The sequence below is a fragment of the Oryctolagus cuniculus genome, chromosome 2 (assembly GCF_964237555.1).
Source record: "Oryctolagus cuniculus chromosome 2, mOryCun1.1, whole genome shotgun sequence".
NCBI classification, from domain to species: Eukaryota; Metazoa; Chordata; class Mammalia; order Lagomorpha; family Leporidae; genus Oryctolagus; species Oryctolagus cuniculus.
In genome coordinates, this window is record NC_091433.1 from 45,623,722 (window position 1) to 45,636,144 (window position 12,423).

The following is a 12,423-nucleotide window of genomic DNA, read 5'->3' on the forward strand; positions in this document are numbered from 1 at the left end:
AGTCTTTAAAAAAAAGAATGCAAGGCTGGCGCCGCGGCTCACTAGGCTAATCCTCCGCCTAGCGGCGCTGGCATACCGGGTTCTAGTCCCGGTTGGGGCGCCGGATTTTGTCCCAGTTGCCCCTCTTCCAGGCCAGCTCTCTGCTGTGGCCAGGGAGTGCAGTGGAGGATGGCCCAGGTGCTTGGGCCCTGCACCCCATGGGAGACCAGGAAAAGCACCTGGCTCCTGGCTCCTGCCATCGGATCAGCGCGGTGCGCCGGCCGCAGTGCGCCGGCCGCGGCGGCCATTGGAGGGTGAACCAACGGCAAAGGAAGACTTTTCTCTCTGTTTCTCTCTCTCAATGTCCACTCTGCCTGTTAAAAAAAAAAAAAAAAAAAAAAAAAAAGAATGCAAGATAGGAGAAAAAAAAAAGATTGGTTTGATAAAATCAAATAGCCCTGGCTTCAGATCACCCCAGCTCCAGCAGTTGCAGCCATTTGGGGAGTGAACTAATGGATGGAAGACCTTTCTGTCTCTCCTTCTCACTGCCTGTAACTCTACCTCTCAAATTAAACAACAATAAAAAAAATCAAATCCAAGGATATCACTAATTACATTAAATGTAAATGAAGTGAAAATTGAGTAAAAGACTAAAACAGAGAAACAGAAAAACAATACTGTCAAAGAATACATGCTTTCAATATAAGGACATACACAGGTTAAAAGTTAAAGGAGGGTGGGCATTTGGCCTACTGGTTTAGATCCCAGTGAAGATGCCCACATCCCATATTAGAGGTCCTGAGTTTGATACTCAATTCTGCTCTAGACTCCAGATTCTTGCTGTTACAAACCCTGGGAGACAGAAGTGATGGCTCAAGAAACTGGGTTCCTGCCACCCATGTGGAAAGCCTGGATTAAGTTTCCAGTCCTGCCCACTGCCGGCATTTGGGGAGTAAACCAGCGGATGGAAGAGCTCCCTCTCTCTGTGTCTGTCTCTTTTTCTCTGCTTCTGTAGCTTGCTTTAGACCTAAGGCATTAACTCTCTGCGCGAAAGCACTGGCCCCCCAGCAATATATTTTTAAAAAATACACATCAAACCAAATGAATTTTTTTCACAAGGATATATGATAGTTAATATTTGATAGCATTAGGAGAAAATACACAAATATGATAAATACAACGATGCAATAAATGCATCTGATAAAAATTTTTTTTTTGACAGGCAGAGTTAGTGAAAGAGAGAGACAGAGAGAAAGGTCTTCCCTCCATTGGTTCACCCCCCAAATGGCTGATACAGCTGGCGCGCTGCGCCGATCCAAAGCCAGGAGCCAGGTGCTTCCTCCTGGTCTCCCATGTGGGTACAGGGGCCCAAGCACCTGGGCCATCTTCCACTATCTTCCTGGGCCATAGCAGAGAGCTGGACTGGAAGAGGAGCAATCAGGTACCCATATGGGATGCTGGTGCTGCAGGCAGAGGATTAACCAAGTGAGCCACAGCACCGGCTCCCTGATAAAATTCTATATCCAATCATTATGAAAAGGAAGGAACTATCTTCAATCCTATAGAAAGTACATATAGCAACCCTCTTACTTGGTGATAAATTACTGAAAGTTTCTCCCTGAGATCAAGGACACAGCAAGATTACCTAATATCACAACTCTATTTAACAGTGTATCCACAGTCCTAGCCAGTGCAGTAGGAACAGAAAAAGGTATGAAATGGAAATATTAGAAAGGATGTATAAGAGATGAAAGATTTAAGGATTGAAACAAAAGGTGCACTAATGACATGTGACAAGATAAGTTTTTACTCCTCCACTCCAAATTAACACTCGACTATCTTCTCTGTGATCATGGATAAGACTCCTTTCACCAGTTCTCCATAATGAGCATGATGTTAAATTTTCTCAGGGTTGGAAGAACATTCCATGAAGAAGGGCATTATGAGCATGATGTCAACATTTCTCGATAGTGTAGGAAGAATACTGCTGCTTATGCTGCCGCAACCAGTCAGCAGTGCAAATGTGAGGATATCCACGGTGTTCTGCCATAGTCCCAAACCAGCCTGGTGACATTTCCTTTGCTCTCTCAACACAGACACTGCATACTCTAGATCTACTGCCTACAGAAAAGCACTAACCCCTGTTTTCGACCACTACCAATTGCCCCACACCTTCTATGCCTTCAAGGGTCGCTATCTGCAAGCCTGGCAACTGTGGACCAGCTATAGCCCTGGCAACAAAGTGAGCTTCCATTCTACCCAGTGAGCTACAACCGTATCTTCTGCTATAAGATTTAATCCTTGGGGCTGGAAGACCCTTTCCAAGTTTGTTCCCAATACTAGAACATCCTACAGATTTCTCTGCATATCTTAGAGGGGTTTTTTTCCTGTAATAGTTTAATAATTCTTTACATTATATTTCCATTGTTTAACTAGCTGAGTTGTTCTCCTTCTGATTGGACCAAACAGACTAACTATGACTGTTAGAAAGACAATCTAAAATAATCTAAAAGGATCAGCCCTGTGCTGCAGTGGGTTAAGCTACCTGGTGTAGGGTTTGCATTCCATATGGGTGCCAGTTCATGTCCTATCCAGCTACCTGTTAATGTGCCTTGGGAAAGCAGCAGAAGATGACCCAAGTGCTTGGGTCCCTGCACCCACATGGGAGACCCACAAGAAGCTCCTGGCTCCTGGTTTTGGCCTGGCTCAGCCATAGCCATTGCGGCCATTCAGGGAGTGAATCAGGGATAGAAGACCTCTCTTTGCCTATGCCTCTCTGTAACTCTGCCTTTCAAGTAAATAAATATCTTCAAACAAACAAACAAACAAAAAAAAACTAACAGAAAAGGACATCACAAAAACAATTCTATGGGGCCAGCACTGTGGTGTAGCAGGTAAAGCTGCTGCCTGTAGTGCCAGCATCCCAAATGGGTGCCGGTTCAAGTCCCGGCTGCTCCAGTTCCAATGCAGCTCTCTGCTACGATCTGGGAAAGCAGAAGATGGTCCAAGTCTCAGGTCCCTGCACCCACATGGGAGACCCAGAAGAAGCTCCTGGCTCCTGGCTTCGGATTGGCTCAACTCCAGCAAATGCAACCATCTGGGGAGTGAACCAGTGGATGGAAGACTTCTAACTCTCTCTCTCTGTCTTCAAATAAATAAATAAACCTTTAAAAAATTTTTTTATGCTCTCAGTTCCATGTTGAACTCGAGTTGGAAGATGCAAGTCTGCTCTCAAAATGGAGGGCCATGATCCAAAGGAACCAGAGCAGTTGAGCAAACTGTTTATTGGTGGTCTGAGCTTGGAAACTACAGATGATAGCTTGAGAGAACATTTTGAGAAATGGGGCACACTCATAGATTGTGTGGTAATGAGAGACCCCCCAAACGAAATGTTCCACGGGCTTTGGTTTTGTGACTTAATCTTGTGTTGAAGGAGTGGATACAGGCACGTGTGCTCGACCACACAAGATTGATGGACGTATTGTGGTACCAGAGCTGTTTCTAGAGAGGATTCGGTAAAGCCTGGTGCCCATCTAACAGTGAAGAAGATTTTGTTGGTGGTGTTAAAGATACAGAGAAATATAATTTGAGAGACAACTTTGAGAAGTATGGCAACACTGAAACCACAGAAGTTATGGAAGACTCCAAGAAGAGAAGCTTGTACTAAGCCACTATGCTACATTTCTGCTACAGTAGGTTATTTTAGACAAATATACTTAGATTGTATTTTCCTTGGTTTCACCCAGCAAAATGTATAGGGTACAAACAGGAATGCACGCCAGCCAGTTAAAGGTTCAATAATACATGAATTTTATTACAAGCTTAGTAGTCCTGTACTTTGGAGTGTTTAAGAATGGTTTTTAAGGTAGGAGTGGGAAAGCACCCACTATCACCATCCCTTCCCAAAAAGGGAGTTCCCAAATAATACACTGTGTCATCTTGTATATGTTTTCACCTAAATAATGTTGGTGTTGGTTCTCTGTTTGGAAGACTGTTGAGAAGAGTTTTAGATAAGATCATATATAAAAAAAAACAATGTCTACTGTTTTGCACCAGCTAGTGCTTAGAATTTCACTCAAGCACTAAGAATGTGCCCTGCTGTTACTCTTTCTTTGGCAGTTGAACATTGAATTCAAGATTTTTTTGTTTGTTTTAAGAAGTACTAAGCAAAAAAAAGCAATAAAAAGGGAAATGGGGTGTACTGGTGTTTGAATATGCTCTCTTGTTGCTCTAACTCTGCACCTCTGTGCATTAATATCCAGGTGCTTTTAATGCCAGCATGGAAATCAGTCTCCACAGATAATGCAGTTTTCTGGAAACACTCAGACCAATAAATATAACACACAACATCCCATTTGTTAATGGGAATATGTGAATAAGTAGTGGAGAAAAATAAGGCTAATATTAGAAAATGGTTTAAGTCCTTAATAACTTCAAGTGTGGCTATATAAATGGACACTGTCAATGTTCATAAACTTGGGTACCTGGTCAAAATAATGCTTGGGAAACATTTTATTAATATCGAGCTAAATTGTCTCAACCTCTTTTATCCATACAATAAAGGTTGAAAATGGGGGAAACTGACATTTCCTGCTTTATATTTGTAAAACTGACACAACCTTGACAGTATCCTTTAATGGCATATGAGGTTAATTGTACTATTTTTTTTTTTTTTTAATTTGACAGATAGAGTTAGACAGTGAGAGAGAAAAACAGAGAGAAAGGTCTTCCTTTTTCCGTCGGTTCTACCACCAAAATGGCCGCCATGGCCAGCACACTGCGCTGATCTGAAGCAAGGAGCCAGGTGCTTCCTCCTGGTCTCCCATTCGGGTGCAGGGCCCAAGCACTTGGGCCATCATCTACTGCCTTCCTGGGCCACAGCAGAGAGCTGGACTGGAAGAGGAGCAACCAGGACTAGAGGAGCAACCGGGACTAGAACCTTCCCATATAGGATGCCAGCGCTGCAGGCCGAGGAATAACCAAGTGAGCCATGGCACCAGCCCCTAATTTTACTATTAACCAACTTTCTATGTCCTGGAACTAGTTTAAAAGTAAAAATATTTTCAGTAAGTTGTTTGCAATATAAGCAGGTGAAGTCTGTGTATGTGACCTGTTTATAAGTTGTATTAGCTTAGCTCTTGCAAACAATGTGGAAAAGTAATCCATAAGGAGAACAATTTAACTAGCTTTAAAGGACCTAAGATGTACTCTTTAAGCACAGTGTGGATCAAAGGAAACTCCCTAAGACAGGACTTCAGCAGCCATCTGAGTATGGACAAGTCAGCATAAATAAAGAATGACAAGGCAGCAGCAAGAGCTTCAACTACAGAGTGGAGGCATAAGATACTATGATGATAGTGAGCAACTTTCCAAAGCTAGTTAAATCTGCTTATTACAACTGAAATATTGAAGAAAGTCTAGCAGGAAGGACCTCTTCACCTTTTGGAACATCAATGAGAAATAGTTGCCACAGTTACTATGTCTAGCACTTAGACCTGCAAGGAAGGGCAATAAGCATTACATAAGGCTTGAATTTGTTGTTTTTTTTTTTTTCACTAATTAAAGAGTACTTGTTTGTAAAGCAAGGTAAGAGTAATCTTTTTGATTGACAGGTTGAATAAGAACCCTCGTTGTCTAAATGAGGAATGTCTTTCACACCATATTAAATACAAAGGTTTCTGGCTGGGTAAGGTAAGGTTGGCAGTTCATAGTAAAACCTGACACCATATATTTCCCTACAAATTTATATTAGAAACTTTAAAACTTTGCCCTCCCGCCCCCCCCCCCCCCCCGCAGTGGCCACTGCGGCCAGCGCACCACGCTGATCCAAAGCCAGGAGCCAGGTGCTTCTGGTCTCCCATGCAGGTGCAGGGCCCAAGTACTCCTCCACTGCACTCCCGGGCCACAGCAGAGAGCTGGACTGGAAGAGGAGCAACCGGGACAGAATCCGGCACCCCAACCGGGGCTAGAACCCAGAGTCCCGGCGCCACAGGTGGAGGATTAGCCTAGTGAGCCACGGCGCCGGCCAACAGCTCTACACAGGTGATAAAATCACAAGGACTACACATAAATATACATACTCACACATATAACTACATGCATACACAAATGAATTACATAAAAAACTGGTGAAATATAAGGTTTGTAGGTGAAGCCCATGTTTCTTTTTATGGTTTTGATATAATATTATAGCTATGTAAGATAATAAGAGGGAAATAGGTAAAAGGTATACGGAATTTTTCTGTAAAATGTTTCTAACTTCTTGTGAACTTATAATTATTTTAAAGTTAAAAAATGTATAGCACTACATGTTGGTATGTTTATACATCATTCAGAGATGCTCATGTAAACCTTAAGTTTCAAATTTGTTTGGTAATATTATAAACAAAATATAAAGTATCAAACAATCAGATTCTGTATGCAAATATGTTAATAAAACCTCCATCTGTAAGCCCCATCATGAATTACAAAATTTATTTTAGTAACTATATTGTGCAGCTTGCAATCAGCATAAAATTCCATGTTTGTACTACTTACTAGTTATAGAAGTGCCTTGTTCTAAACCAGCATTTACTGACACTATATATCAGGCATGTTCGAAGTGTTTTACCCACATTATCTCACTTAACTCTCACAATTCCGTAAGGTAGGTACTGTTATTATTTATTCTACTTTATACACTTGGGAAGAAAATGAGACATAAAAAGCTAAGTAACCTACCGAAGATGATACAACTACAAAGATAGACCCAGGAAGCAAACACTGGCATTCTTACGCAGACCCTTGCACTTAACCAATTTGTTTTACCTAACCTCTAAGCTTCAGACTCTTCTTCTGTAACAAGGTGACCTGAAATGACATTTTCAAAAAGTGAAACAAACATGGATTTTTTTCTCAAAATCATGCTGAGTGAAAGAATCCAGAGATCTAAAAGTGTACATTATTATTCTATTTACATAAAACTCAAGAAAATTAAGAGTAATCCATAATGCTAGATGAGTGGTCATTTGGCACAAGGAGGAGAGAGGTGTGAACTACAAAGGGACACAAAGAAGCTGTTGAGATGATGGAAATATTTTACATTTCAATTGTGTGGTGATGGTGTCACAAGATCTGTCATCAACTGAATACTTTAGCCCTGTGCAGTTTATTGTACATACATACACATCACTTCTCAACAAAGTTAGACAAAAACAATGTAAACTGCTTTGATTTTAATCTTAACAATTTTTTAATCTCAGCAAAATCAGAATTAAATCAGAGAGCCTAAAAACTGAAAAGTTGAGACTATATAACATAAGGGATACTATTAAAGATCTATGAAGCAGAAAAAAGGAGCTTTAGCTGATTGAATTTTAAAAGACTGTTAGTACTTCCCTAAACATTAAAACTTTTGTTCACAAAATCAAGACCAGGGTAGGAAGTTTACAAACTAGAAAGTAACTTTCTAAAATTAAATTTCTGGTTTCTGCAACAAAGGTGCACTACATGGAACCTTCCATTCTTTGTTCAAATTCAAATCAACCAAGCCTTTGTGCTCTCATTCCCTGGCTTCTTTCAAATTTCCATTCCTGTTACCATAGGAACCTGCTAGCTGACAAGCCTTCAAGCGCAGCAACAGCCCAAGCTTAGCCAGGGGTGTGAAAGGGGGACAGAGTCAAAGGCCAAAATTTGACTCAAGAGAATCAGAATTCCAACTTTTGTGCCTCTACAAAGGATCTGGTAACCATAGAAACTGCACCTACTGAGTTTGGGAATATTATGACTATATTCATTAAATGTGAAACTAAATGCAGAATGGTCTCAAAAATTCAAAAACAGTATCCATAGCTATCTCAGATCCAAGTTCAAATAAGAAATTATTCAAAAACAACTTTTTAGAAGAATTTTAAGTGATTAAAAATGAGACCTTTTAAAAACTATTTTTGTAATAAAATTTCTAATGAGAATAGGTCCAAAACTTTAAAAGGTCTTTAGGTTTGCAATAACACATTTAAATCCACAGATTTATTTTCTTTTACAAATCTTAATTTTAAAAAATGCCCCATAACATATGACAGACTTTCAGTGAGTTGGTTTACAGAAACCTGCCATTGTCACAGGAGCATATTTATCTTTACAAATTAAACTGGAGTTCCCAGAGTAGTCCACAAATTTGACTTTTCTTCAGGAAGTAAATTCTTTAATGCTTTCAATATCATGGACAGTTCTAAATTATGGTCTGTCTCAAGAGATAAAACTTTTCAAATGAAATTCTACTATATAAAATTAAAATTTCAAAAATTTCTAAAGTCAGAAATGACTAAATACAATTAATTCTCCACAATGTGTATGTACATTTTTCAATTTAGAAGTGTCTTAATTCCTGGCTGGTTTCCCCAAACAACAGCCTTCTCAAACCACTTCACAAGAATGTTGTTTATTTAGGGAAAGCCACTTTATTAATATTAACCTAAATAAAAAGTAAGGTAAGTAAATCTGCTGGATAACATATATTCTAAAGACAGAAATCATGAATTCTAAGTATAAATATAATAAATTTCATTTTTCTTAAAAGGCTACCCATAATACATTAATAATTATTGTTTACATGTTATACTCTTCTCTTAAATTAAAACAACAAAACCCTATCTGTCTTTCAAGGTCCATTCAAATACCACCCGCAACTTGAGCCTTCCCTGATGCCATCCACATCCTTCTCTTTGAACACCCTTTTTTGTGGAAACTTTACCAACTTATTCTTTAAGTTGTAGTCATTCAATCAAAATATATTTAATAAATACTAAGCCTTAGGATCTGCACTGGGAGCTGGATAAAAAAGGACAGCTGAAATTTTAAAACATAGAGCTTCTTTAAATTTACTTATTTTAAATGCATAACATGTTTCTTCCAGAAAAATGAGACAATATAAACATTAGATGGAGAACATAGAAGACTATACAAATAAACTAATTAAGGAATAACTAGTTAGCCTTGGTGAAAATCCTACCAAATCACTTACTCTGCATGAACACTCACACTTTTTTCCATAAAACCAGGATGTTTTACACACATGTTTTGTTATCTACTTTCCCCTATCTTTTTAAACTTAACAGTGGATCACGTGTAACAAGACACTGATAGGCAAAGATGGAGAAAATTCAGACATAAGCAGGCCTAGAGATGGGAGAATTGTTATTTCATTCTTTTTTTTTTTAATCACACCACTTACAGATGCAAATATGTAACATTGAAAGCTTCAAGTCACTTTGATAAAAAAAAAAGCAAAGTAAAATGCTAGTGTTCACAGGTTACACGGTAATCCTGAGACTGAATTACTATCATCATCCCCACCAAGCACATTACAACTCCAGAAGATTAAGAGCTTAGGCATAGCACCACCACCATAATCATGATTACCACCAACTCTGAGATTTACAGTTTATTAAGTTCATTAATTACTTCAAAAATTTATTTAGCAGTTACTATGTGTGAGGCTCTGTTAGATACTAGGTATACACAACAAGCTCTGTTTCAAGGAGTTAAAATTCTAGGAGGAAAAAAGGTCAATAATTCCAACATAACAACCTATACATTAAAATAGAGGTACAAACAGAACATACTGGTAAGTATGGAGGAGACAATCACTAACTTCAGGACATTCCAAGTTTCACAAAGATGTAACATCCAAGCCAACCCTTGAAAGTTGAGTAAGATTTTCACCAAAACGGATACCAGAAAAGCTTTCTAGGTAGATTGCACTGCAAAGACTTGGTACGTTCAACAAATGCTAAGTTCTTGTGCAACTGTGAAGGACAGAGCTCCTCAAAGTACATGGACTCTGAGAGTACATAAGAGCCAATTTGTAAATGTCTATCATGCTTTGGATTTGATCTTCTGGCCAAGGGTTGGCGATGATATTTTTTTTTTTTTTTTTTTTTTTTTGACAGGCAGAGTGGACAGTGAGAGAGAGAGACAGAGAGAAAGGTCTTCCTTTTTGCCGTTGGTTCACCCTCCAATGGCCGCCGAGGCCGGCGCACCACGCTGATCCGATGGCAGGAGCCAGGTACTTCTCCTGGTCTCCCATGGGGTGCAGGGTCCAAGCACTTGGGCCATCCTCCACTGCCTTCCCGGGCCATAGCAGAGAGCTGGCCTGGAAGAGGAGCAACTGGGACAGAATCCGGTGCTCCGACCGGGACTAGAACCCGGTGTGCCGGCGCCGCAGGCGGAGGATTAGCCTAGTGAGCCGCGGCACCGGCCGGCGATGATATTTTAAAAAGCAATTTTCAGGGCTGGCGCTATGGTGTAGTGGGTAAAGCTGCCACCTGCAGGGCTGGCATCCCATATGGGTGCTGGTTCAAGTCCCGGTTGCTCTACTCTGGATCCAGCTCTCTGCTATGGCCTGGGAAAGCAGCAGAAGATGGCTCAAGTCCTTGGACCCCTGCACCATGTGGGAGATCCAGAAGACTCCTGGCTTCGGATTGGTGCAGCTCCAGTCATTGTGGCCATCTGGGGAGTGAACCAGCAGATGGAAGACCTCTCTCTCTCTTTCTGTCTCTGTCTCTCTGCCTCCGCCTCTCTGTAACTCTGCCTTTCAAATAAATAAATAAATAAATAAATCTTAAAAAAAAAAGGCAATTTTTACATCCCTGATTTGTTCCTTGTAACCAATTCCACTATAACAATGGCATAAAGTGATTATAACTTTGTCACCGTCACACAGATAAGTAACAAAACTTGGGCTTGAATTATTCTGCCTCCAACTGTTCTACTCTCACCAAAAGCATGAAATGAGTTCAAAAAGTACGTGGAAAAATGCAATTGAAGGACAGGTGGAAAAAAAATCTTGAAGTCCATGCATAATCCTTTCATACTTTGCATTACCACAGGGAACTTTCTGAAGTATTCTCATATAATGAACCCCTACATATCAACAGTTATGAAGGAGTTTGGAGTTTGCCTCTGTAAGTAGGTGATGAAGATCACTGATACACCAATTTTTTACTTTTCTGGTTTAAAACAAAAAACATAATCTATTCTGTTAGTAAAGCTGTGAAGAAACAGGTGCTCTCCTACAATGCTACTGAGAATGCAAAATGGCACAACCTTTATACAGTAGTTTGGCAATATTAAGAAAGCAATACATACATTTGCGCTTCTAGGAACCTATGGGTTGCTATTAAAAATATGAAAATACAGCTGGAACACTATTTTTAATAGCAAAAGACAGGAAACAACCCAGATGTCCATGAATTGAAGAATGAATGAAGAAATATCTACCAAAACCAATGGAGTAAAATGTAGCTATAGGAGGAGTTGTGGCACAGTGGGTAAAGCCACCATGTGGGACAGCAGCATCCCAAATTAGAGTGTTGATCTGAGCCCACCTGCTTTGCATCTAATCCAGTTTCTTGCTAATGTGTCCTGAGAGGCAACAGACTACGGCTCAAGTGCCTGGGCCCCTGTCACATACGTGGGAGATTCAAATGGCTTCAGTCTGGCCCAATACTAGCTGTTGCAGGCATCTGGGGAGTGAACCAGTGGATGAAAGATCTTTTTTTCTTTAAAAAAAAAAAAAAAAAAGATTTACTTTCTTATTTATTTGAAAGGCAGAGTTACAGAGAAAGAGGAAGATAGAGAGAGAGAGAGATCTTCCATCCACTGTTTCACTCCCCAGATGGCTGCAAAGGCTGGGGCTGTGCCATACAGAAGCCAGGAGCCCAGAGCTTCTTCCTGGTCTCGCACATGGATGTAAAGGCCCAAGCACATGGGCCACCTTCTATTACTTTCCCAGGCGCATTAGCAGGGAGTTGGATTGGATGTGGAGCAGCCAGGTCTCAAACCAGAGCCCATGTGGGACACTGGTGATGCAGCTGGCAGCTTAACCTACTATGCCACAATGCTGGCCCCTTTCAAGTATATGAAAAATGAATAAATACATATTTAAAAAAATAAGAAATGGCTGAGACTGGTATCATACCATGGTGGGTTAAACTACTACCTGCAACACCAGCATTCCACATGAGCATCAGTTCAAGTTTTGGCTGCCCCACTTCCAATCCAACTCCCTGCTGATGTGCCTTGGAAAGCAGAGGAATATAGCCCAAGTGCTTGGGCCCCTGCCACCCACATGGGAGACTTGGAAAAAGCTCCTAGCTCCTGGCTTCAGCCTTGCTCAGCCCTGACTGTGAGTCATCTGGGGACTGTACCAGCAAACAGAAGATCCCTCTCTCTGCCTCTCACTCTCTATAACTCTTTCAAAATAAATAAATCTTTTAGAAAAATCAAAAATTCAAAATTCTTTCAATGTCAAACCACATCATTTTTTTCTTTCCAGATTTGTAGATTATAGTTTTCTAAATACATATAAAATCTATATTGCAGATTATAGTTTTCCATTTACAGATTATACTTTGTGTGATGAAAAAAAAATTTTTAGTTCATGTTGTAATCTTCATTCATATC

At 40.2% G+C, this 12,423-nt stretch overlaps 1 protein-coding gene across 4 annotated transcripts in view; it reads right to left on the bottom strand.

Annotated features, from left to right (window-relative positions):
• FZD3 (frizzled class receptor 3) overlaps positions 1–12,423 on the bottom strand; it is a 101,661-nt gene that overhangs the window by 66,468 nt on the left and 22,770 nt on the right. Inside the window, exon 1 of one of the 4 annotated variants that reach the window (XM_051842538.2) lies at positions 6,700–6,826. The exons of the other annotated variants lie outside the window; for them this stretch is intronic. The gene's annotated coding sequence lies outside the window, so the exon portion shown is untranslated. Of the gene's footprint in view, positions 1–6,699; positions 6,827–12,423 lie in introns of those variants that run through there. 4 annotated transcript variants of the gene reach the window in all.